The 26,389-nt window shown below is 40.8% G+C and overlaps 1 protein-coding gene across 1 annotated transcript in view; it reads left to right on the top strand.

The window, feature by feature from the left end:
- The first annotated feature begins 18,113 nt into the window (after window positions 1-18,113).
- Window positions 18,114-26,389, top strand: part of LOC105468173 (serine/threonine kinase 17b) — a 37,575-nt gene continuing 29,299 nt past the window's right edge. Inside the window, exon 1 of the mRNA XM_011718224.2 lies at window positions 18,114-18,369. The gene's annotated coding sequence lies outside the window, so the exon portion shown is untranslated. The remainder of the gene's footprint in view (window positions 18,370-26,389) is intronic.

Here is a 26,389-nt window from a genome sequence, read left to right as displayed (position 1 = left end):
ATAAATCTAAAACAATTTTTAAAAATTAAAGTATTTAAAATTTAATAGCTAATTTTAAAATTAGCCCTAAAAGCAGAATATGTAACACAGCCCCCCAAATCACTTCATTAATGGTTCTTTACTCATAGGGTAACCACAGGCCAATCTTTAACTGCAACCAAATAGCAACTATTAACAATGAGCACAGACAACTGCATAAACACCAAGAAATGAGAAGAATATGAGGAAGCATTGCTGGTTCAGTGGCAGAATTCTTGCCTCCCACGCAATGGGAAGAATATTTGCTTGATAGGTAAGCAATGTTTTCATCCTAAGCAATATAATTGTGTTATAGATATTAAATCTGATATTTTGTATTAAAAGTTTTTTTAAATAAAGAAGGAGGAGGAGGAGGAAAGAAGAAAGAAAGAAGAAAGAAGGAAGAAAAGAAAGAAGGAAGAAGAAGAAGAAAAGAGAATTATTGGTTACAGAGAAATACTTCAGTGACAGAATCCACCTAATAAAGTGAATAAAGTGCCAGAGACTTGGAAACCAGCTACTATGGTGCCATGCCTAGAAATGTTCTGGATTAGCTAACTCATTACACAAATGGGTGTGCAGAAATCTAAAGAAGCAGTTTCACACTAAGTAGTCAACTAAATTCACCATTCAAGCCACACATGACACTGTTTGTCAAGTAATCGATCATACATCTATTTCTCTTTTTACTTCTTAGAGTAATACCTTCACTTATCTTCTATTGCCAATAACTAAATTATTCCACATAAAAGGCTTTTACAGCTTATTATAACTCTCTAAGTGTGAAAAACCTAAACATTTTAACTCTTCTTATGGGCATCTTTTAAAAGATATACAAATTTCTATGATCTTAAATAGGACACACTGGAGAAAATGTATTTGTGATGACTTAGGGTCACCCTTATAGACAACAAACAATATTATGCTGTAAATTGTTGGGTAGATATTCCTAACATTTTAGGGATGTTTTATCCCTAAATTAAATGGTCCAGACTATGCTTTACCATGAATACCTTTCTAATTCTCCTTTCTGATTCACTAAAATTTCATTTTGACTCAAGTAGCCCCTCCCCATTCTCTACTTTGCTGCCTTAAATTAGTGATATGCTGAGAAATCAGATACACAAACTCACCTAACCTTTGACTACATGAATAGAGAGGATGTTGCTGACAAGAACCTGAGGGCTATTCTTGGATACAGGATGAAAGTGCACATGTATTAGAGAACAGTGTGAAACAGTAACTTTCTCACCTGCTTGCCATGTAGCAGCAAAATTCAGCCCCACACACACTTCAAAAGAAAAATATTGATTGGTGGGAACAGGGGAATGGCCTAGTGTTACAAACTATACGTATAGTTAAAAGGAACATTTACCAATAACAAGCAGCAATTATCATCCACCCATCATTATTGCATAACAAGGAATAAATTTTACCACATTTATATAAAGAGAAGGAGAATCTCAGAATAGCTGTCCTTTAAGGAAATTAACCTTTATTAATAAGCAGGTCGGTCCAGAGTTGGAGAAAATTTTTGCAATCTATCCATCTGACAAGGGTCTAATATCCAGAATCTACAAGGAACTTAAACAAATTTACAAGAAACAAACAACCCCATTAAAATGTAGGCAAAGGACATGAGCAGACACTTCTCAAAAGAAGACATTCATGCAGCCAACAAACATATGAAAAAAAGCTCAACATCACTGATCATTAGAGAAATGCAAATCAAAACTACAGTGAGATACCATCTCATGCCAGTCAGAATGGCAATTATTAAAAAGTCAAGAAACAAGAGAAACTGGCAAAGTTGTGGGGAAATAGTAACGCTTTTACACTGTTGGTGGGAATGTAAATTAGTTCAACCATTGTGGAAGATGGTGTGGTGATTCCTCAAAGATCTAGAGCCAGAAATACCATTTGACCCAGCAATCCCATTACTGGGTATATACCCAAAGGAGTGTAAATCATTCTGTTACAAAGATAAATGCATGCATATGTTCATTGCAGCACTATTCACAATAGCAAAAACATGGAATCAACCCAAATGTTCATCAATGATAGACTGGATAAGAAAAATATGGTTCATATACACCATGGAATACTATGCAGCCATAAAAAAAGAATGAGATCATGTCCTTTACAGGGACGTGGATGGACCTGGAAGCCATTATCCTCAGCAAACTAATGCAGGGACAAAAAACTTAACACCACATGTTCTCACTTACAAGTGGGAGCTGAACAATGAGAACACGTGGACATAGGGAGGGGAACAACACACATTGGGGCCTGTCAGGAGGTAGGGTCGGGGAAGGGTGAGCATTAGGAAAAACAGCTGATGCATGTTGGGCTTAATACCTGGGTGATGGATTGACAGGTGTAGCAAACCACCATGCCACATGTCTACCTATGTAACCTGCACATCTTGCACATGTATCCTGGAAATAAAAATAAATATTTTAAAAATTAGGTTGGATTCTGTTATTTACAACCCAACAGTCCTAACTATTACATTCTATAAAGCGAAAAGCACTGTGTGTAGCACATACAAAGTGCTCAAAATACAATAACTGTAGTGACAGTTGTCTGACCCTCTACATGAGGCAAGCACTTCCTTACTAAGTTCAAACTAGTTCTGCTCTAATAGTCCAGTTCAAAAGGTGGACTGACTTTGACGAGGCTTTATTCACCCCTCTGTTGGAGGTCTCTGTGGTTCTGACCATAGAGGTGAAAGTCTTGCCCTTGGCTCTGACCCATTTCTCTATTTGCCTTAATCGCATTTGTGAGCCAGTTGTTAGTCTGTTTCTATTCTTTGGGGAGACTCCCCTTCACCTAGTAGGTGGCCAGAAATGTAAGCCTCATTTTATTGAGACCAGGGAGTAGTATCAAGTCAGATTCATGTAAGATCCAGAAGCAAACTCTTGGTCTTTCCTTTTCTGAGGGCTTATAACTCATTCTAAGGTGCCATTCATAGTTTATAAGAGCATGGTTTACCTTCACCAGAGCAACTCAAATGAAAAGAACTGATGATAGTAACACCTGTCAAGGATATGGAGCAATGGGAATTCTCTGCATGACTGGTAGGAGTGTAAATTGATGTAATCACTTTGATAAACTGTTTAGCAGCATCAACTACAGCCAAATATATGCACACCATAACTAGCAACTCCAATTTCCGAGTGTGTACCCAACAGAAATGAGTGCTTATGTCCACCAAAACAAATGTTCAAGAACTTTCATAGCACTTTATTAATAAAACTGAAAACAGTGCAAATGTCTGTCAATAGTAGAACAGATTGCGATTATAGTAATTCACGGTAATATAAGTCGGTGATGAAAAAGATCAATTGCTGCTGCAAGCAACAACATAGATGAATCCACAGACAAAAGAGTCCTAACACAGCCAGGCACAGTGGCTCACGCCTGTAATCCCAGCACTTTGGGAGGCTGAGGCAGGCGGATCATGAGGTTAGGAGTTCAAGACCAGCCTGGTCAACATAGTGAAACCCCGTCTTTACTAAAAATACAAAAAATTATATAAAATTAAATTTAAAAAAAGCTGGGCATGGTGGCGGGCTTCTGTAGTCCCAGCTACTTGAGAGGCTGAGGCAGGTGAATCGCTTGAACCCAAGAAGCGGAGCTTGCAGTGAGCTGATATAGCACCACTGCACTCCAGCCTGGGCAGCACAGTGAGACTCTGTCTAAAAAAAGAAAAAGTCCTAACACAAAGAGGGCATACTATTAAGGTTCCATCATGTGAACTTTAAAAACAGGCAACAGGAGCCGTTGATGATAGAAGTCAAAACTGTGCTTACCATGGAGATACTGGAATTGGGGAGGACTTCTCCGTAGTTAGAAATGTACTATTTCTTGATCTGGGTGGTGGTACAAGGGTGTATACATATTTGTTATCAACTGCACGCTTAAAATATAAGCACTTCTTGTATGTAAGTTATGGGTCAATAAAAAAAGGAAAACATGTTTTAAAGTAAATTTGCTTCTTTTTGAGACAAGATTTCACTCTGTCACCCATGCTGGAGTACAGTGGTATGATCATGGCTCACTGTAGCCTTGACCTCCTAGGCTCAAGTGATCCTCTCAACTCTGCCTCCTGAGTAGCTGGGACCACAGGTACACCTCCATGCCCAGTTAATTTTTGTATTTTTTGTAGAGATGGGGTTTTTGCCATGTTACCTACGCTGGTCTTGAACTCCTGAGCTCAAGCGATCCTCTCACCTTGGCCTCCCAAAGTTCTGAGATTACAGGCATGAGTCATTGTGCCTGGCCAAATTTGCTTTATATATATAAAAAAAGCATGGTCTTCAAAGTGACAGATTAACTTCGTATCCTGGTTCTGCACTTCATATCCTGGTTCTGCCACTTTGTTGGGTGACCTTGGGCAACCTCACCAGTGTAAGTCTCACTTTTTTCATTTGTAAAATGGGGGTGATTTCTTTCTCCTGCAGTGCTTTTTATGTTAAATACGTCCATGTATAGCTATTAGGTTGGTGCAAGAGTAATTGCGGGTTTTGTCGTTACTTCTTTTTTTTTTTTTTTTGAGACGGAGTCTCACTCTATCACCCAGGCTGGAGTGCAGTGGCACGATCTCGGCTCACTGCAACCTCTGCCACCTGAGTTTCAAGTGATTCTCCTGCCTCAGCCTCCCAAGTAGCTGGGATTACAGGCACCTGCTACCACACCTGGCTAATTTTTGTATTTTTAGTAAAGACAGGGTTTCACCATCTTGGCCAGGCAGGTCTTGAACTTCTGACCTTGTGATCCACTTGCTTCAACCTCCCAAAGTGCTGGGATTACAGGCGTGAGCCACCACTGAGCCACCACATCCAGACACCATTACTGTTAATAGTTCATTGCTTTGTACTTGTTAAGGGTTCAGTAGATGTTACTTTCCTTCCTCCTCCTGTCCCAGTGGACTGGCTTCATAGTTCCTGTCTATTGTCTTTGGGAGGCCACCAAATCTCAAGGTTATTTATATGGAAAGGGTGATTGAGCTCCTAGCTCAAAACGCAATCCGGTCTTCCCTAGGTCAGACGACCAAACCACCTATTTCCACAGGTCCATTTGTCCATCCATCCATCCATCCCATGAACACTTACTGAGTGGCTACTTTGTGCCAGGTACCATAAGTGCTGGGAAACACTGCTGAATAAACAGCCATGTTTCCTGCCTTTGGGGAGTTTACAATGTTATGGGGAAGACAGGCAATAAACAAATAAGTCCATAATTACCAATTGTTATAAAAAGTGCTATAAAGAACAGGGAGCAGCAAGGGGTGGAGAAAGCCTCTCAGAGGATGTAACATTTAAGATGAGAACTGAAGTTGGAAAAGCAGCCAGTCATTGGAAGATCAGAGGGAAAGCTCCTGCAGTATCCTATCATTGCAGTCCTATAAACATCCAAAATAATTACAGAGTATACTTGAAAGACAGAATGACTGCCAAGGAGAATCTTCTCACATGTGAACGCTGTAACATCTATTATGTTTCTCAGAAGAGTTTTGGCCTACTTCCTGTTCCTTAGAAGTTAGACAACCAGATAAGTAGGTTCCCACTATAATAATATAAACTTATTTGAATAATGAGTTACAGAGATGGGACATAATGGAAAATAAAAATGAGACCAGGTAAGCTGTACTTAGATTGTAGTGCAGTATCCTGAAAAGAAATGGGATTTGTAGTCTGAGTTCAAATTTTGTCTTCACTCACTCCCTATATGGCCTTAAGTAAGTCACTCAAACTCGGTAAGCCTGAGTTTCCTCATGTGAGAAGTGAGAATAACGATTCAAGGTTCCGTTCCAAGAATTAAATAAAATGACGAACACATTGCATCTTACGTATAAATGTATTGCCCCGCTTTACTTAGAACATTCCTCTGTGTCATTTCACTGTAAAAACAATTATTTGTACTCGTAGTTCTTCATTCTTACTACAGAAATATCAACTTTTAAAAACAGCAAGTGCATTTCTTTCTCTTAAATATCTTCCTCTAACCTTAGCTCTTGGTTTGCAATTCTTAGTTCTGTGCTAAATCTTATTACTTTAGGTGGTAAATCATTCTTAATTTTCCTAAATCCCCACGTGAAACCTCCTCAGGCAATCTGGGCCGCAGCAGGGAGTGAGTGTGGCCCAGCCAGGTGGGGACATGTGAACACCGTTTTGGGGCTTCTGGTGCTGCACACACCTGCAGGTAAGACAGTCGTGGGGCTCGGTCTGGCTTGCCATCTGGACTTTGGGTCCTCCAGACAAATTATGTTTCCCTTTCTTCTGCATTGTTCGCAGCTGGTCTGTCACAGGGCTCCTATAATGCTTCAGACAAGGGGTGGGGTGAGTGAGAAGAGAAAGCACGTCTCGGGTAAGTGTGCTCTCTGGCGAGTCTTCTCTGTTAGGAGTCACTGAGAAGGGCTCACAGTCTTCAGCCCTAGACTGAGCCCTGACCTCTGATGGACAAGTCACTCTCATGACCTCTGTTCTCATCTGTAAAATGGGATAGCACTGGCTTTGCTAACAGTAATCCCTAGACTGTTGAGGCTCAGATAAGTCATTGCATGTGAAAGCTCTATATTGACTAAAATGCTGTACAGACATCAAGTGTTATTCATATTAATATATCCTGTGCCATATTCAGCATGTGTGATTGACCCAGAAGCGTTCAGACCTGCTCAGGACTGAGCTACTAGCAGGGGATTTTTCTAGGTCAATGAGTAACAGAAAGTGTCTCAAAGGTACTGCCTATTTTTACTGTGAACGGACAGCCTCCTCAGAGACAGGCTTAATGAGAAGAAGAACGCGAGGACTGGTGATTGAGATAATTATATACAAAACTAGCCTATTCTGATAATTTGTATGATTTGAGCAAATTATTAATGTGCTGTTAGCTTAGGTTAAACGAAACAAAGTTCACTGAATTAATGGGAACTGATCAAATCTTTATTTCTGCAATTTCCTGTTCTTAGCAGGAAGAAAAAAAAAAAGGCCTGGGTGAGAGACAGGAAGAAACAAAGACAACTGATTTTATGCCTATGGAACGTCTCTCAAGTAGACCAAGATAATCATCTGTCAAGTGCTCAAAAATCTCAAATTTAAAAAGGTGTGTCCATAGTTTAGGCTTGCAAGAAATAGGTTAACATTGGTCATTCCACGTGCCGGTTTTTAAATTTCTCAAGGTGGGGTGTACTAATTTATGCTTGTCTATGGATTTCTACTATACACAAGCCTTTCTCCTGAGAAGTTAACTGTGGAAATTGGAGATGAGAGGAAATAGCAATGGGTTGCTCTCCTTGTATGTTTTCCCTAAATTATTTCAAGACGCTGCTTCGAAGAATCCTTCATCTGTGGTAGTATTTCAATTGTAGAAGAAGATGCTTTTTCTAGTCAAAATTAATTTAAGTCCCTAATAATTTGAGTTAGCATGAAATGGAAAGATCTGAAGGGCCCAACTGACCTGCACACTTTTCACCTTTGATGTCTAGCAATAAGGTAGTAACTAGACTAGAATAGAAATGTGTTAAAATTTGCTTGCGAAATTGTAGAAGGCAGAAGCATTCCAGGCACTAGCAGCTCAAACAGAAAAGTGTTATATTTTATATGTCGTATTAAATAATAATGAAAGTAACCTAATAGGAACCAGTTCCAAAATCCTTTCTGGATAATTTGGTACATTTGAAATCTAGTATGCTTTTCATGCCTCTCTTAAGCACTCTATAAAATAAGATTCTCTCAAATGCGTTAGAACATTTCTGTTTTGATTGGCTCAGAGAGGCTGGAGGTACTTGAAATGATTTATAATGAACTAAGCACATGGCATGGCATCACCAGGCATTCTCTTCAGAGTCTCTTGCCCATTTTATAGAAATTGCATAGCTGGGAAGTAATACAATGAAAATCTTACACTCTGCTTGTTGAAAGTTGGATCACAATTCCAAAGTCTAAGTAAAAGTTTATAGTCAGAGTAGAATGCCAACATTTTTTTTCATCTTTCAAAAAGCTAGATGTTTTAATTTATTTGTGGTGTTGTTTTTTTTTTTTTTTCTTTTTCTTTTTTTTTTAAACAGAGTTGCCCAGGCTGGAGTGCAATGGCACAACTATAGCTCACTGCAACTTTGAACTTCAGAGCTCAAGCATTCCCCCTTCTTCAGCGTCCTGAGTAGCTAGGACTACAGGTGCATGCCACCATGCCTACCTAATTTATTTATTTATTTATTTATTTATTTATTTATTTATTTATTTTGTAGAGACAGAGTTTTGCGATGTTGCCCAGGCTGGTCTCAAACTCCTGGCCTCAAGTGATCCTCCTGCCTCAGTCTCTCAACATGCTGGGATTACAGGCATGAGCCACCGTGCCTGGCTGTTGTTTGTTTTCTGTGGCAGATAAAACAAAGGGTCATTTATTTTGCTTTCTTTTCATTTTGGTTAGCCATGGTTTATTTGTAGAATTTCAGAAAGGCTGATTAATGTAAAAGTGGTCAAAATATATAACCATAGAAGCTAACTAAGAAATCGGTTTTTCATAGGACCAGTCAGAGTTCTTAATTGCAAGCAACTAAACATCTCTGGATATCTGAAGCTGAAAAAGAATGTATTGTTCATAGAGAGGAGATCCAGGCTGGAGAACCAAAGTCAGGACAAGATAACTAGGAAAAACATCCAAAGTCATGTCTGTGGATTGTTCAGGGGAAGATGATGACACTATTGCCCAAATTTAGGATTCTACACCGCAGCTTGTGCCGTGGACACTGGAGATGCCACTAGACCTGCTGTTTCCAGGGCCTGCTCGCTCTGCTACCCCTCCTTCTGTCTCAGCATTCTTCATGGCCCAGACTTACTAGCGCCAGATTCAAAGGTTCAAGTGTGTATGTGTGATTGGTTGATAGAACCTAAGGTAATTGTTCCTCCCAAGCTGCAAGGAGTATATTTGTCACTTTCACTGTCATGGACTCAAAAGATGAGGAATTCTCTAAATTCAGGGTGGCCATAGAGTAACAAATGTCCCAGTCTTGAAAGAGCAAACTGGTCACTATGATGAGAATAGCAGTTCTCAAGCTGTTTGGTTCTCAAACTTTCTACACTCAAATATTACTCAGGACCTCAAAGAGTTTTGGTTGATGCAGGTTATATCTATGTAGATAAGTAATGATAAATACAGTAAATATGATAATCTAGTAAGTATGGCCCATAGGACACGGTTAATATGGTCAATATTTACCATATTAGAAATTAAAGGAGAGGCCAAACACAGTGGCTTATGCCTGTAATCCCAGCACTTTGGGAGGCCAAGACAGGCAGATCAAGTGAGCTTAGGAGTTCAAGACCAGCCTGGGCAATATGCTACATGAAAGATTCACTTTGTGATTAAAATCAGATGATATACATGATATCAAAACACAATTTTCTGGATCTTTTTCTGGATTCCTATTGCATATACTTTTATCTGACTTGGAAATCTTGATTGGAGATTGATATTGGATTGAACCTGCATCAAATTGCTAACAGGATGGTGTTCTGAACAGATTGCAAAAATAATAGCAGGACTATATTTTGATTATTTGATTAGTTCTACATTCTCTAAATTTGAATATTTAAAGCAATAGCAGACTCATTCATTTTTCTAAACAAAGCCTTTCATTTTAGAACAGTTTTAGATTCACACCCAACCAATTTCCCTTTTTATTATAGGATCTTACATTAGCAAGGGTGCATTTGTCACAACTGATAAACCAATATTAATACATTATTATTCAATAAAGATTTCCTTAGTTTTTGCCTAACATCATTTTTCTATTCCAGGTTCCCACCCAGGATACCACTACACTCAGTCATAGCATCTCCTCAGGTCCCTCTTGGCTGTAACTATTTCTCAGACTTCCCTTGTTTTGGATGGCCTTGACAGTTTTGACGAGTATAGGTCAGGCATTTTACAGAATGTTCCTCAACTGGGATTTGTCGAATGATTTTCTCATGGTTGCACTGGGGTTATGGCTTTTTAGGAGGAAGACTACACAGGCAAAGTATCATTCTTATCACGTTATATTAAGGGTACACAACATCATGACTTATGACTTATGACTACTGACCTTAACCTTGATCATCTGGCTTGAGGTGGGTTTCATCAGGTTTCTCCACCCTAAAGTTCCTTTCTCCCCATCTCTTCCTGTATTTCAGTCTTTGGAAGAAAGTCACTATCGGCAGCCCACACTTAAGGAGTAGGGAGTTATGATCCACCGACTTGAGGGTGGAGTATCTGCATAAATTATTCATATTTCTTCTGTATGGAAGATTTGCCTATTTCAACCATTTATTTATATCAGTATGAATTCATAGATATTTATTTTATACTTTGGGTTATAGTCTACTACTGCTTTATTTCTTGTGTTGCTCAAATTGTCCTAGCTTTGGCCATTGTGAGCCCTGTAGTTGGCTCCTGGGTCCCTTCCCTTTGAATGCCCCCATAATTGCATGGTGGTGTTTGCTTGCACTTCCTTCTTTCTGGTCTACAAGATACTTCAGGCCCATCTGTATATTTCCATCCTCAGTCATAGAAGCAGCCATTTCTCCGAAGAGCTTTGATTCCTTTTCTTGGAGAATGATATTAGTGTGCTAAGTATGCTGTTGTTTCTGAGGTGTCATTACTTTTTAGGCACCCTCAGTTGACAGAGCAAGGAGCTATACATGTGTATATAAACCTATGTATATATACATAACTTACAAATATTTCTATATGTAAATATCTATATCTATATTAAGCTAAACAGGAGTTTCAACCAGATGTCTCTAACTCTGATCCATTACATAAGGATCATTTTAGCCCTCTCTTTTTGCATGTTTTATATACTTGTAAAGTTATTTTAACAATAAAGCAATTTTGGAATGGTGGATATGAGAAGAAACAAAAGGCTGAAAAGAACAAGGACGCCAGGAACTAGATGAATAAAACACCCAAGAAAGTGTGCTCTTTTGTTAGTAGCTAGTTATTAAATATCCACAGTAAAAGTCTGTGTAGGCTGAGTGCAGTGGCTTACGCCTGTAATCCTGACACTTTGGGAGGCTGGAGGAAGGTGGATTGCCTGAACTCAGGAGTTCGAGACCAGCCTGGGCAAATGGCGAAACGCCATCTTCACACACACACACACACACACACACACACACACACACACACAAAAAAGTAGCTGGATGTGGAGCACATGCCTGTAGTCCCAGCTACTCAGGAGGCTGAGGCATGAGAATCACTTGAGCCTGGGGGGCAGAGGTTGCAGTGAGCTGAGATCACGCCACTGCACTCCAGCCTGGGTGACAGAGTGAGACTCTGTCTCGAAAAAAAAAAAAAAAGCCTGTGTAGTAGAGGATGGACTTGAATCCTGGCTCTACTCATCACTGCTTGGATGACTGCAAGCAAGTATATAACTTCCATGTCCCTTAGTTTTCTTATCTTTTTTTTTTTTTTTTTTTGAGACGGAATCTCACTCTGTCGCCCAGGCTGGAGTGTAGTGGCACAATCTCGGCTCACTGCAAGCTCTGCCTCCCGGGTTCACGCCATTCTCCTGCCTCAGCCTCCCAAGTAGCTGACTACAGGTGCCCGCCACCACGTCTGGCTAATTTTTTTTTTTTTTTTTTTTTTTTTTTAGTAGGGACGGAGTTTCACCGTATTAGCCAGGATGGTCTCGATCTCCTGACCTTGTGATCCACCCGCCTCAGCCTCCCAAAGTGCTGGGATTACAGGCATGAGCCACCAGGTCCGGCCAGTTTTCTTATCTTTAAAAGAGGAAGGTATAGCACTGTAACTCATAGGAGGATGTGAGGATTAGATGAATTAACATAAGCAACACATTTAGAACAGTGCCAGTCTCATTATTTATGAGCTGTTGTTGCCATGTACACTATGAGGCAAGTATATTATCTCCATTTTATAGTTGAAAAACAGAGGCATAGAGATTTTCTAACCTGCTCAAGATCTCACAGCTGGTAAATTACAGAACCATTCTCTCATAATCTGTGACCTTCTAAAGGTTCTGAACAGCTCTGAACTTACTGCTTCTTCAGTAAAAAGTGAAGCCATGAAATGCTGCTCTATAAATCTAAAGGAAAGGCCAACTACTAAAAAGACTCAAGAATCTTTGAATATTCTCAATGTCAGGAATGCTGTGATAATCAGGAATAGTACCATTTCCCACATTACTAATGCTTTTATGCCACAAAATGGCTCAACTTTCAGAGTAGATTGGCCTTCTCAATGTTCATGCTATCACCTTACACCAGTTGACACAGAGACCACTCCTAACAAGGGAGTTGCTGGGGATTAAAAGTTGGTTCTGCCTTATCTATATCTGCTACTGCCTGCTGTAAGAAGACTCACTCAGTGAAGGGTTTCTGGAAGGGTACCTGCCATGTACCCTGGAGAATGTGATAGCAGGTTGTCATTCATGGTATATGCAGTTGGTAGAGGAAGTTTCTTAGCAAAGTGAAAAAGGAAGAGATTTATTACGGAGAGCTCACAGGCGTTATCTACTCAAATCAAATAGATGGCATCCTATATTTATACCCTATATTTATTTCTTTGCACCACTTGATATTTATTTCCTTTAAACACTAGTGACTAATTTCTTTATCTCACACGGGTCCTTGGACGCCACCATTTGTTGACCTTAGAGCTTCATTCTGAACTTGGGTGTCTCCACCAGATAGATACTGAAAGGAAAAGCAGTCACCTCCCTCTCCCCTTTCCTTTCCAATGACTTTTTTTTCCCCAATGATCCCTACTAACATCAACCATAAGATTTGAGGAAAATCAAAAGTATCTTATAAAGCCATTTGACAAATATTTACATAGGACCCACAATGTCTTGAGCATCTTACTAGTCACAGGGCGCAGTAGTGCACATGGGGAGCTGGCAAACCACTGGTAAATAATAATAGCTTATAGGAATGGAACCAAGGGTTTACTCTTGTTAGGCACTATTCTTAGTATGCATTATCCCATTTCAATCTCAAGGAGGTAGCTATTATTATTATCCCCATTTTACAGATGAGAAAACTGAGGATTGCCCAAAGTCACACAACAAGGAATGGGCAGAACTGGGACTTGAAGGCAGAGCTGTCTGATGTCACACACTTAACCACACATATATCTTCTCTTTCTCTCTCACAGCTTCTCACGAGGTAGAACTTTAGAGCCTGGTGTGTTTGTGGCTGGAGCATAGCAGCTCTTCTACAACTTTGCTGTAGTTTCTACTGAATATTTTGGTTTGCAAATATAAAGGATTCTCTGAAGCACAACCTTAAACAAAGTGTGGTAGACAGCTGGGATAGGAAAACTGCAGACAGAAAAATGTGGCCGGATGCTCTGGGGGTGGGCGGCAGCGATGTTCGGCCAGGTGGCTCCAAAGAGAGGAAGCGGTGACGCATTGAGGTAAGAGGGCTGATAGATGAAACCACATGGACCCCATGACAGAGTGGAAGCAGGGTGCCTTAAATATTGTAGGGTGTGCTTTTATCAGGTTATGAGAATGCAGTTGGGATACAGGTTTGCTTTCTCTTGCCTGTATCATGGGAGTGATGATTCAGATAAATTTAAAAATTACTTTAAACTGAAGTATGTCTGATGTGAAGAGGCTTAAATAATATCTTAGGATTAAGAGTCAGGAGACCTAAATTATTGTTCGGATATGCACCACTTAGTTTAGGTGTGTGATCTTTTGCAAGTCCCTCAACTTCTCTCATTGTAGGTTTCTTCCCTTTTAACACAAGGGAGTTGGGTTACTGAACTGCAAGAACTTTTCTAGCTCTAGACTGCTCTGATTGTCTCTAGCACTGGAAATTTAGACACAATTAGAAGGCACGTTTCTAGCCCTTTAGACCTACACTGCCTAACTTAGTAGCCACACGTGGCCATGGAACACTTGAGATGTGGCTAACATGACTAAATTTTCAATTTTATTTCATTGTCATTAAATTTAGAGTAAGAAACTGATACCCTATTTAGTTATTGAAAAACTTTATTTATTTTTGAGACAGAGTCTCGCTTTGTCGCCTAAGCTGGAGTGCAGTGGCACACGATCTCGGCCGACTGCAACCTCTGCCTCCTGGGTTCAAGTGATTCTCCTGCCTCAGCCTACCAAGTTGCTGGGATCATAGGAAGCTGCCAACATGCCTGACTAATTTTTGTATTTTTAGTAGAGACGGGGTTTCACCATGTTGGCCAGGCTGGTCTTGAACTCCTGACCTCAAATGATCCACCCGCCTTGGACTCCCAAAGTGCTAGGATTACAGACGTGAGCCACCGCACCTGGTGTGAGAAACTTTAGTATGTTCAAAACAACTTAGGAATGTGAATCTGCTTTTTGCAACAGTAAATTTTGTGAAATCTAAATACAGATTAAGTGTTTCCGATGAAAATTTGGCATACAAATTGGGACATGCTGTAAGTATAAAATACACACCAAATTTAAGACAATATTAAAAAAGGAAGTAAAATAATTTTTATTTTACTATAAATATTATTTTAAAATAAAGGAAGTCTCAATAATTATGTTGATTACATGTTGAAATGACAATGTTTTAGAAATACTGGGTTAAATAAAATGTTAAAATTAATTTTATCTATTTACTTTTAAAAATATGACTACTAGAACATTCACCAATGTGCATGGCATTTCTTCTGGGTAGCTTTTACAGGACAGGTTATACGCTATAAACTGCAGTGAGTGGTTGGATTGGCATACTGGCCCTAGTTGAACATGGATGTTTTGGAGAGGAAAACTGTGTCACCCTTTAAGGAAGACACTTGTACCAGTCTGAGTTATTATTCTCATCAGACAAAACATGCCCCAATTACCTTTGCTAATAGTGTTTCAAGAGAGTCAGGGAATGTGAGGTCTCTTAGAGTCTCTCGTTCTCAGTGCTTTCAAAATTGCAATTTGTTGTAGGTACCATGGGTAAATGCACTGTGACATCTCCATCTGAGTACACTCACCATTCCTACCTCCAGAGAGGGGATCTGTTTGGAGGAGCCTGTCTCCATTCAGTGAGCACCCCTGTTGGGTGGGGGGTTGAGCCACACCCCTTCAGAGGCTGTTGGCCTTGACTGTGTCTGGCTACCTTTAGCCTGGCCACAGGTTTCTGGTGTATTCAGTTCTAGACAGGTAATAGAGCTTGTTCTGCCTTTTCCACATAAATTCTTCAGAAGGAGGGTGTGTCAGTGGCTAGAGTTTTGAGTTTGAGGCCTTCTTCTCTGTGCAAAACCCTCCTTTTCTGCATCTATAGGGAGTAAACATGGAATCAGTGAGAGTCACTTTCCTGATCATTATGTGGTCAGTATGAGGTGACTGACTTGGTGTGACTGGGGAAGGTCCCTTCCCTGGACAGAATATGGTAAGTGTCTTGCCATTACCAGAGAGGATCACCTGCCCTGGCCACATGTGGTAAGCCACTTGCGGTGACTGGGAAGGATCACTCCTAGTCAGTGTGTGATTACTAACCTGGAGTGATCCGGGAGGACCACTGCATTTGTTTGCTCGGGCTGTCATAACAAATACCACAGAGCAGACGGCTTTAACAACAGACAGTTCTGGAGGCTAGAGGCCCTTGATCAAGATATCAGCAGGTCTTGTTTCTTCTGAGACCTCTCTGCTTGCTTTGCAAATGGCCACCTTCTTGTTATGTCCTCACAGGGTTGACCCTTAGTCAGTGTTGTATGTGTCCTAATTTATTCTTATCAGGACACGGTCATCTTGGATCAGGGGCCACTCATCTCGTTTTACCTTAATTACTTCTTTAAAGGCCCTATCTCCACATACGGTCATACTCTGAGTTCCTGAGGGTTAGAATTTCAACGTATGAACTGGAAAAGAACACAACTGAGCCCATAACAACCACCATCCATGGTCAGACTGTGTCATTCAAGGAAGGTCAACTTAATGAACTGTGTGGTCAGAGGCAATGACCACAGAATGAACATCAGCTCACCTGGAGATTTCCTACTTGAGGGAATGAGAGCAAGAACATAATCTCTGACATGGTTACGAATGAGTTTAGGTAAATGAGGTGGATGGAGGAATGTGTTGACTTCTGAATTTTCCTGCAAGGCCACAGATGTACTGTCTCCTCCTCAGCACCATGAATTCCTTGTTTCTTGAACCACAGTGCCTGAGACCAAGTAAGTGCAGTTGAATGTCCGTGGGATAGTGTGATAAATCCTAGTTAACAAATCTGACATCAGGCACAAGGGTTAACAACCTATTTAGGGTCATAAAAGAAACACAAACTATCAGCCCTGCACCAAAGAACATAAGGCAGAGGTGATCAGGCTGGGAAGAGAAAGTAGGAATCAGCAGAGTTCTGATTCCCGAAGAGGGTAACCTTCTTAAAGTCAGAAACTGATGAACAGGTGTGGATGAGGAGGATGGTGATAAGCTGGAGCTAAGGCAGAAGCAGGAAAATGCAAGACATGACAATATCCCTAGGAGGCTGGCTGATTACAGCAGCGGTATTGTGACCAAGAGGACTGGCTTACAGTGGTGCCAGAGAGAGAAAAGTCTGTGTCTAGGTGTGAAGTGATGTGGGACTGGATTCGTGACAGGGAGGATGGGGTGAGTGTGAGAAGGTTGCCAAAAGCTGGCAATTGATGAAATGTTGAAATTAAGGAGGTCCAAAGTTAAACACACAACCCCAAAACCCACCATCATGATGTAATCCTGTGACCACCATGAGGTTACTAGTTTTGGTACTGGTGCTGAGACCTCTGGAATGCAACACCTATGTTCATGAAAGAAAAGATGGAAACAGTCTCATTGCTTACGGATTCTTAGACCCCAGAAAAGTTAATTCCAGTGTGTGGCATTTTGTCTATTTTCATCCTAACTTTAGGCTTCTCTAGTCAGCCCAATTGTTAGCAACGAGACATTAGATAGATGGAAGCAATATTCTTCATTTGACAAGGTTTAGGGGCAAGACATTATTAAACCGGGATGAGTTTTGGTAAGTAACAACAAACAGACTTCATAAAAAGGGCTGTGATGTATTCGATACCTTTTTCTTGGGGAAAATGCAGTGGGAAAGGGAAACAGCTAGCTTCATAGGAATTTGCTTGGCTTGGTGGGATAGAACAAGAAAACCTGTCCTTTATATGTTAACTGAGCATTAAGTCTTTTGAAAGCAAGAGCACGACTCCACTCCCAGTATCTTTTCCCAAGGAAGGGTTTTCTGCAGTTATCTTAAATGTCCTCTGAAAGCAATCCTAGATTACATAACTAATCCCATATATGTATGAGTATGTGTGTATCCTATACATATAAACTAGGATTATGTATCTATGTAAAACATTTGTGTCTTGCACAGAACTTTGAAAATTTCCACTGTCTTCAAAGGGTAACAGATCTTGAGTACGTTGCTGAGGGCTTTCATCTTTTTCCTTGGCACCATATATGCAAAATCGGTTATTCAGCCTATTGGGACCCTCCCTACATTGCCTTCAGTCAGTGCCTCAGAAGGGACACCATTCGCGACAGCAGACTTTAGCAGTGGGGGCCGGGTTCCATAAATCCCCAACTGATGTTGACGCTCCGAGGAACCTCTGCCAAGTTGAAGAAAACTGGGTTCTCCACTTAGAAGGCAGGTTCAGGTCCTAAGGAAGATTCCCAGGAAGAGTCAGAAAATAGGTCTTTGGTAGGCACTAAAGTTTGGTAACTAGTTGCAGGCAGCTGGGATTTTGCGGCTTCCTTCTCCCGGGTCTCCGGATATTCACACCTCTCGACTGACCTCTCTGAAGGTAGGAAGGAGTGCACCCAGCAGGAGCTCCAGCCCTACATGCCTCCTCTGCAGCGCCGCCCCTCCGCCCCTCCCTCTCGGCAACCCCGGTGCGTCCCACCTGCGCCGCCACGCCGCTGCGCCTCCCCGCCCCGCCTGGGGCCCGCCTGGGGCCGGCCCGGAGCCGCACCCTCTCACCGCCGGGCCCCGCCCCGTACACGCGCCCCCAGCCGGTCCCCCGCCCCTCCCGTCACGTGACAGACCCACCCTCCGCACGCGCTCCGATTGGCTCTCCCGACCTAGGGGGAGGGATCTGGCGAACGGCGATGCTCCAGACGCGGCTGCAGTTTTCAAACCTCAACTGCAAGCTTCGGTAGTTCACTCCGCTGCCGTCGCCGGGAGTCACTTCACGGAAAGCCAAGTCACAACCGTCGGCCCTTGTCTGGAAAAGTAAAAGTGGGTCCTGCCACGTTCGGGGCTCCCTGGCGCCTCGCCCGGCTGGAGCTAGAGAACTCGTCCTGTGGCGGCCCCCGGCGTGGGGCGGGACAGCGGCCCCCTCGTGGGGGCAGTCCCAGGAGAACCTGCAGCGGCCGGAGCGGTCAGTGTCCTGCGGGATTGGCGGGTGGGCTCGGGGCTGCGACGGAACCAGCCCCCTCGGTGCAGAGACCTGGAACGTGAGGAAGGAGGAGCCGAGGAGCGTTTAGGCGGTGCGGGGGGTTCCAGGATCCCTTCGGATCCCCGGCTTGGCTGAGAGGGGCTCAGACTCCGTCGCCGCTCAGGTAGCCGATTGCTGCTGGCGCCTCTCCGCTTTGGGGCTGGAGTGGTTCCCTGTGGTTCGGCGCCGGGAGCGGCCGGCGGTCCTCCCACCACCCTCCTCAGCCCGGGCGCGTGTCTGTGTCTGTGCGTGTCCGTGTGTCCCCGTGTGCCCTCCACCCGGCCGGCCCGGGCTCTCCCCGGGTCGCGCCAGGCAGGGCCGCCTTCGTGGCGGGCCCGCGCTGGTCCCTTCCACAGCACGGCCACGCGGTCACCCTTGCCTCTCCCGAGTCCCAGCTGCGGCGTGGGCACGGGGTGCGTTCCCATCGAACTCGTGGTCGCGTCCAGCTCCCAGCTGTCTTTAGTCTAGAGAAAGTTCGTGCTCATCTTGTGGGACGTTTTCAGTTACTGCTTGGGAACAGTGTTTCAAAACCAGCGAGAGAGCAAGATGGGCTACAGCTGTTTCTGTGATTTTTTCAGCGATCTGATTTTCACTTTGATGCCTTGTAACCCACTTAGTGTGCACGACTCATCCTCAAACTATACGACTACTGGATGCCAACGATTTTTGACATTTACCCAGGCTCTTTGTTTTATTGTAGGGAAAAGCGTTTCATTTGAATTCCCTCCGAGGGAGTAGAGACAAAGTTGAAAGAGGCTTTATAGCAGCTGGTAGCTGGCATTAGTTTCTGTCTGGACTAGAGGCACTCTGACATCAATTTGGAAATTGGAGTTAAGAAACAAAATACGTTTTTAAAACCATAATACTGATCAGATTTCACTAATATTTAAACACATGAGGACTGTGTATCACATTCACCGATTGTTTTGTCGACGTAATGTTTACATCTGTGGTGCTAATGATAAGCTGAACCTTGCCAGGGACGTTTGACGTGTGTGACGTGTGGCCACTTTACGTTTTCAAGTCTATGAGAATGTCTGCGCGGAGACAGCGTTGCCCTGTAGAAATGAGTGGCAGCGTTTTTGAACCCAGCAGCACAATTTTATTAAAGGAAAATATAATAAACTTACTTTCTCATTGATAACACTTTTTTAGTTTTATGGTGAACTGCTCAGAAGTAATTTTCAACAAGTGCTTATTTTATAAATATTAGACCGTATACCCGTAGGATTGTGTATTAAAAAAAAAAAAAAAAAACTGGTCCATAGAAGCAGTGCAAAAGTTTTACACTCATATCCCTCGGATCCTCCTCCTCGGAGCAGATGCTCAATTAAATTTTTTTCTAGCATCTTAATAATTGGAGGCATGAATAGATGTTTTATTTTTGAGATACATATTGTACATTTTAGATCACTTTTTTCTAAAGTAGGGATCCAAAATTGAGGTGAAATATATTTGCTTACCTGGCAAGACTTTTTAAAAGTAGAATTTCTGTAATTGGAGACCATCCTTTTTTGTGTGTGGATAGAATGGTTGCAGTTTATCTTGGGATCATTGATTGGTGAATTACAATTTGGTTAAGATAGAATCCGTTTTTAGGAAGTAGGAGGCTTGACTAATCGCTGTATTAGCATATGAGTAACAAATTTGAAGAAGATACAAGCATTTTTATGGCGGACGTTTCTAGTCAGATAATTTTATTTTTAAGCTTGCACTGTTTTACTGCTGTTAAGTGAACATTTTAACATGTTTTAAAGCTCTTTGATAATTATAAGGGAGAATTTCCTTATCAAAATATTTTTGTTTTAATTTTAGAGACACCAGAAATCAAGGAAATCAGTTAATGACACTTTCACTTAATCCTTAAATTGTCCCCAAATTGCATGCATAGTATATTGTAATTCACATTTTCTGTGTGTAAGATTGTCAGTTAAGAATAGTATTCTGGCCGGGCGCAGTGGCTCACGCCTGTAATCCCAGCACTTTGGGAGGCCGAGGCGCGCGGATCATGAGGTCAGGAGTTCGAGACCAGCCTGACCAATATGGTGAAACCCCGTCTGTACTAAAAATACAAAAATTAGCTGGGCATTGTGGCGCGTGCCTGTAGTCCCAGCTACTCAGGAGACTGAGGCAGAAGAGTTGCTTGACCCGGGAAGCGGAGGTTGCAGTGAGCGGAGATCGTGCCACTGCACTCCAGCCTGGGCGACAGAGCGAGACTCTGTCTCAAATAAAATAAAATAAAAAAGAATGGTATTCCTAGGCTTACTACTTTTCAAGGATACTGATTGATTCTTCTTTTTGTAAAGAAATCTTTTGCACTGTATGGGTATTTGTTTTGTCAAAAACATTAGCAATCATTTATCTACTACCTTTCCACTTAGGAAAACTTCAAATGTCAGTTGCTTTAGTTTTTCATCATATTGATGACAAAATTCAGTGATTTTATGTTTAAGTACTGTAGTTTGTATTCTATGGTGGACTGTTATCAAAGGCTATTTCTTTGAATATTTCAATTAAATGTTCTTACAAAGTTACAAACACGTATTTTTATCTATGTTGTAATGTTGCAATTTTCAAGGCATACTTAATTAAAAGTTTTTTATTATCCTTTTCCCAGAACATTTAACCTCAAACTTCAGTGCCATTTAAAAGATGTATATTAGTTTCTTTTAATATTTATATGCATTATATTTTGGTTCATCCCTGACCCTTTGCAGTTACTCCAAAAGAGTGTGTAGTGATACTCTAAGCATTGAAAATTTTTAACAGTGAGATGGTAATTTCCTCTTTAATTCTTAAAGGATCAGATTCCATTTTGCATTGTAATAGTTACTGAATAAATAGTACTTCAGCGGTGCTGTTAAGTAAACAATATTTTACAACAGAAACCTAATTTTCCATCTTGTGAATGACAAGCACCATGCATTTGTTGCCCACCCCCGCATCACCCACTCTTATTTCCGTTTTTCAACGTCTTGTCCTGGTTCACAATTACAGGGTTTAATTCTTTTTCTGGAGGTGGGAAGACACAGCATTAGGCCTTAGGGTCTTGGCACAGAATCAGGCCTAGGAGTCATTGCCTGACTCTTCAGCCCTTGGTGGATAGTATATACTAGAATAGTTGGATTAGAGTTAATTTAACTGACTTTCTATTGTGATTTTTAGAGGATTAAATTTATGAATTATATTTTCTGTTCAAAATATTTTTAAAAACAAAACCTGTTAGCAGAATACACATAAGGAATCTCTTCCTTGAAATTGAAAATCATCATAATTTCCGTCTTGATACCAATACTTCTAATCAGTGACTAATTAAAAACAAATACTTCTGCCACACCAGGTGAAAGTTCTTCCTTTACTTTTGATGGACGCTAAATCTCTTTTTCGGTTTCCTAGGGAAAGCTTGCTAGCAGTAAATGCCTTAAACGCCTATGTAGAAAGGAGTTGCTTCCCTTACAATCTTGGGGCTTACTTTGCTTCCTATCGCCTTTCCAATTTACTTCGTGAAGATCTAGACTTATCAGTGATAAATCTTGATAGGACACTTACCTGAATTTCCTGATTTGTGGTGGCTCCTAAAAGAGTGATGTTCTTAACTGCACTAGGTATTTGTATTAATAGCTTGTATTAAAAACAAGTAGCCGCCTTGTCTGGAAACAGTGGAAAAACAAAAGGTCTATTGGCATTTCGTTATAGTATATGACAAAATCAGTTTATCTGTGTTTCCAGACTTTGTGGCTACCTGTTTAGAACTGACATTTTGTAAGTGCAATTTAAAATAGTTACTTTATTTGTCCAAATACTGAATTAAGCAGAGACTAGCTGCATTCAGAGGTCCAGTACTGTAAATTCAAGATGGATCTCAAGTTCTCCTAATCCCTCAAAGACATGAGATGTACGTACAGTTTCTTTTTGCTCTATCTGATGATTCTGACAATTCAGTTTATCAAACATTTTTTAAATTCCTACCGGGTGGCAGATACCATGCTGGTTGCTTAGGCACAAAAGTAAAAGGATGCTGCCCTTTAAACACTAAACAGAACTGTAATCTAACATGTTACATTTTGAGGTAAGGAAGTATGCCAAGGGTCCTCTTATTTGAAGCATAAAGGAGAAGCATTTAAATCAACCTGTGGTTTTTAGGCAAAGCTTCCTGGGGGAGAGGCCATTCTGTGTTGAGTTATGAAGGATGTGTAAGAAGAGTTAGCCATTTAAGGAAAGTAGAAAGGCTTTTTCAAGCAAAGAAGTATAACAAAGATGTGGTGACAAAATATGAAATATGAGTGCCTCAGGAAATGTAGCTGGTGTATACTTGGCCTCAGAGGCCTTTATGTGTCATGCTGTAAGTACTTGAAAGCTGCTTCTACTGGGGAGCTAATGAAGGAATCAAAACAGACAATTTGATTTTCTAAATGTCTTTATTATTATATACTCTATTTTTTAAAAACTTATTTGATAATTTTGAAATAAATATCATGATAAATACTTTTAAAAATAGAGCTAGAGGTTTGTAGACATAGTCTTGCTTTTGTTCACGTCACACTTGCTTTCTGCATTCAAGTAAGTGAAGGCCCAGGTCAAGCCTAACATTTGCTTCTTTTCCTTCCTTCACTGATCTACTTCTAAATTCTTATGGCAATTATTATAATGAGAATTAATGAAAAAAATCTTTAAAAATAAGTGAGATACCATTATTTTTAGTAGCACTATGTGATTAAAAGCTTAATTGTGTCTTACCTTCTATTACACTTTTTATAGGATCTAATCGTGCCTATAAACGTGTATACACATGCATATAAATTTACTTACCAGATCCCTTAAGATTTTTTTTAACCGGTATAACCTGATAAAATGTTATGAAATGGACTTCAAATGGAGTGAGACGTATTGGTAATTTAGAATCAGTTATAGGTATATGAAGTGTGGTAGAAGACAAGAAAAGGCCTGAGAATTGTTGGAGTTAAAGAGAATTTGGTGGGAAATTTAGGAAGATACAAGAAGGAGCGACAGAGAACTGACTGATAACCTGCATGTACCTTATATGAAGGGCAACCAGATGTTTGTGGAGAGCTTGGTGGACAAAGGTGACATTCATGCTCCACTATATGCAAAATTGGCTAAAGGAGAGGAAAGCGAAAAATATCTTGGCTCTGACAATTGGTTCCTATGCAGTAAATAAAAGGAAAATGAATTTAAGAAATGCTTAATGGATGCCTAAAGCAGCTTATGATGTAGGTGTATTTCCAATAAATAGATGAACTTATGAGGAAATTGGTACCCATATTGATCTTTCAGAACAATGGGAAAAAATCAGTGAAACTCAGCACTATCAGAACTAAGAAGATACACAAATAGTTAAAACAGAAAACAAAAATGCTTTTAAGAATTAAGTTTAGACTATGTTGGGATGAGAATTTTGTACATGGAAATGGTACAGCTATTCAACAATGGCAGAGAACTGCAGGGAAAGTATTTTTGGGTAGAATGTTAATTTTGTTTTGTGGAACAATAATGATATGCCCTGGTGACTTGCATTGTACCTGTGTCAGTGGACGTGAGTTCAGCATATTTTACGTTTTAATCCTTGCAGCACTGGAAGATAGATTCTTTTGTCATTCTTTTATCATCCATACTTTAGAGGCAGCACAGTCGAAACTTTCTTCACGAATAAACAGGGAAATGCGAAGTAAATCGCAACAAAATTCCATTTCACCTTCATCACGCTAGAATAGCCAAAATTAAAAGTCTGAATTGGGCAAGTATTGTCAAAGTAGTGATAAACTGTCCCATCCAGTGCTAGTGGGAGTGTAAACTGGGGGTGGAAAAAAGGGGCTGTGTCTAACATGTTTTATTCTTAATTTAAATGAAATATGACCAAGTAATAAGATTGGAAAGTAAATGTTTATATATGGTGTTCCTTGTCTTATATTTGAAATATTACATGTTTTGTTTTCTTTTTAAATAACTGTGTTGCCACAGATCAGGTGACTTAACAGAAGTGTATTTTCTCAACAATTCTGGAGGCTAGAAATCTGGGATCAGGGTGTGTGCGGGGTTGGTTTCTTCTGAGGCCTGCCCTCTTGTCTTGTAGATGGCGGTCTTCTCCTAGTGTGTTCACATAGTCTTTCCTGTGTGTGTCTGTGTCCTAACTGGTCCACTTTAATGACCTCATTTTAACTTAATCGCCTTTTTAAAGGCCCCATCTCCAAAGGTAGTAACATTATGAGATACAGGGGTTAGGGTTTTTCAACTTAGGAATTTGGGGGAGGACACAATTCAGCCCATAACAATAACAAAGTTAAATAATTTAATTAAGGTCTCATAGCTGGTATGATGGATGAATGGAATTCAGACCCAGGTGTCTTTCAGTCTAAAGGTTATTCTCAGAATGCTACATTATGACCCTCCTAGAGATGTACCCCAAAACTGGTTAGAGCTTTGTTTCCCCAAAGACTAAGAGATGTAGAGACAACAATTTTACTATCTAGTTGTGTGAAAGCTGTAATTTTAATTTAATTTAATTTTTTGAGACAAGGTCTCCATCTGTCACCCAGGCTGAACTGCAGTGACGCATTCATAGAACACCAAAAAGAGAAAATGTAGAAACTGAAAACACTGAACTCTAATGACACTGCTTTTTGGCTAAGTAGAATATAGTTGGCATTTGAATTTAGGAAGATAAAGAACAGTACATGTAAGTAGAAAATAGGAAATAAAGGTGGCAGAGAAGGAACAAATGCTTAGCAGGAGGGTGCTAAAAGAATAATACTTGATATTTTATTAAGTAGGCATAGCAGTAAGTCATAAGTGTCTTGAAATATAGTATCTGTTATTGTTTTATGAATGCAATTAACATAATAGTTTTGATAACACTGAATGCATGTAAACATCAAAAATTTCCAGATACATATATGAGCTTCAGATACAGAACTTCAGAATAAAGCTTTATGTATAGATTAGTCACTCCTCCAACAAAATTATTGAGCACTTCATACATAGCAGGCTCTGTGCTAGGTGCTGTCAAAGGAGGGACTCGTAAGACCTTTGAGAGTTTCTGAGTTTAGTACTGAAACTAGCCAATCCATGGAAAAAGTTCTGTTTCTTGTAGTCCTTCACATCAGTAATATAACTCACAGTGCATTTACCACCAAATTTCTTTAGCCATGTGAAAATAAGTTTAAAATGAATAATTATTACCTTGTTGTATTAAATTACCTATTATGTGAAGCCTATAACTTTATTTATTTATTTATTTATGAGATAAGGTCTCGCTCTGTTGCCCAAACTGAACTGCAGTAGCACATTCATAGCTCACTGCAACCTCAAACTTCTGGGCTCAAGTGATGCTTCTGCCTCAGCCTCCCAAGCAGCTGGGACTACAGGTGCGAGCCACTACACCAAGTTAATGTTTAAATATTTTCATAGAGATGGAGTCTTGCTGTGTTGCCAGCACTGGTCTTGAACTTCTTTTTTTTTTTTTTTTTTTTTTTTTTTTTTTTTTGAGACGGAGTCTCACTGTGTCTCCCAGGCTGGAGTGCAGTGGCGTGATCTCGGCTCACTGCAAGCTCCGCCTCCCGGGTTCACGCCATTCTCCCGCCTCAGCCTCCCAAGTAGCTGAGACTACAGGCGCCCGCCACCACGCCCGGCTAGTTTTTTTTTTTTTTGTATTTTTAGTAGAGACGGGGTTTCACCATGTTAGCCAGGATAGTCTCGATCTCCTGACCTCGTGATCCACCCGCCTCGGCCTCCCAAAGTGCTGGGATTACAGGCTTGAGCCACCGTGCCCGGCCTGGTCTTGAACTTCTGGCCTCAAGTGATCCTCCTGCCTCAGCCTCCCAAAGTGCTGGGATTACAGGCGTGCACCACCGTGTCCAGCTGAAGCCTCTATAACTTTAAAGAATGGAGTTTTATGATGAAACTAAGTGATTGTTGGTGTTATAATTTTATCATAACTATTTTTTTT

Source organism: Macaca nemestrina, chromosome 11 (genome assembly GCF_043159975.1).
Source record: "Macaca nemestrina isolate mMacNem1 chromosome 11, mMacNem.hap1, whole genome shotgun sequence".
Lineage (NCBI taxonomy): Eukaryota > Metazoa > Chordata > Mammalia > Primates > Cercopithecidae > Macaca > Macaca nemestrina.
Note: the sequence above shows the minus strand (reverse complement) of the source record. Positions and strands in the feature narration are given on the sequence as shown.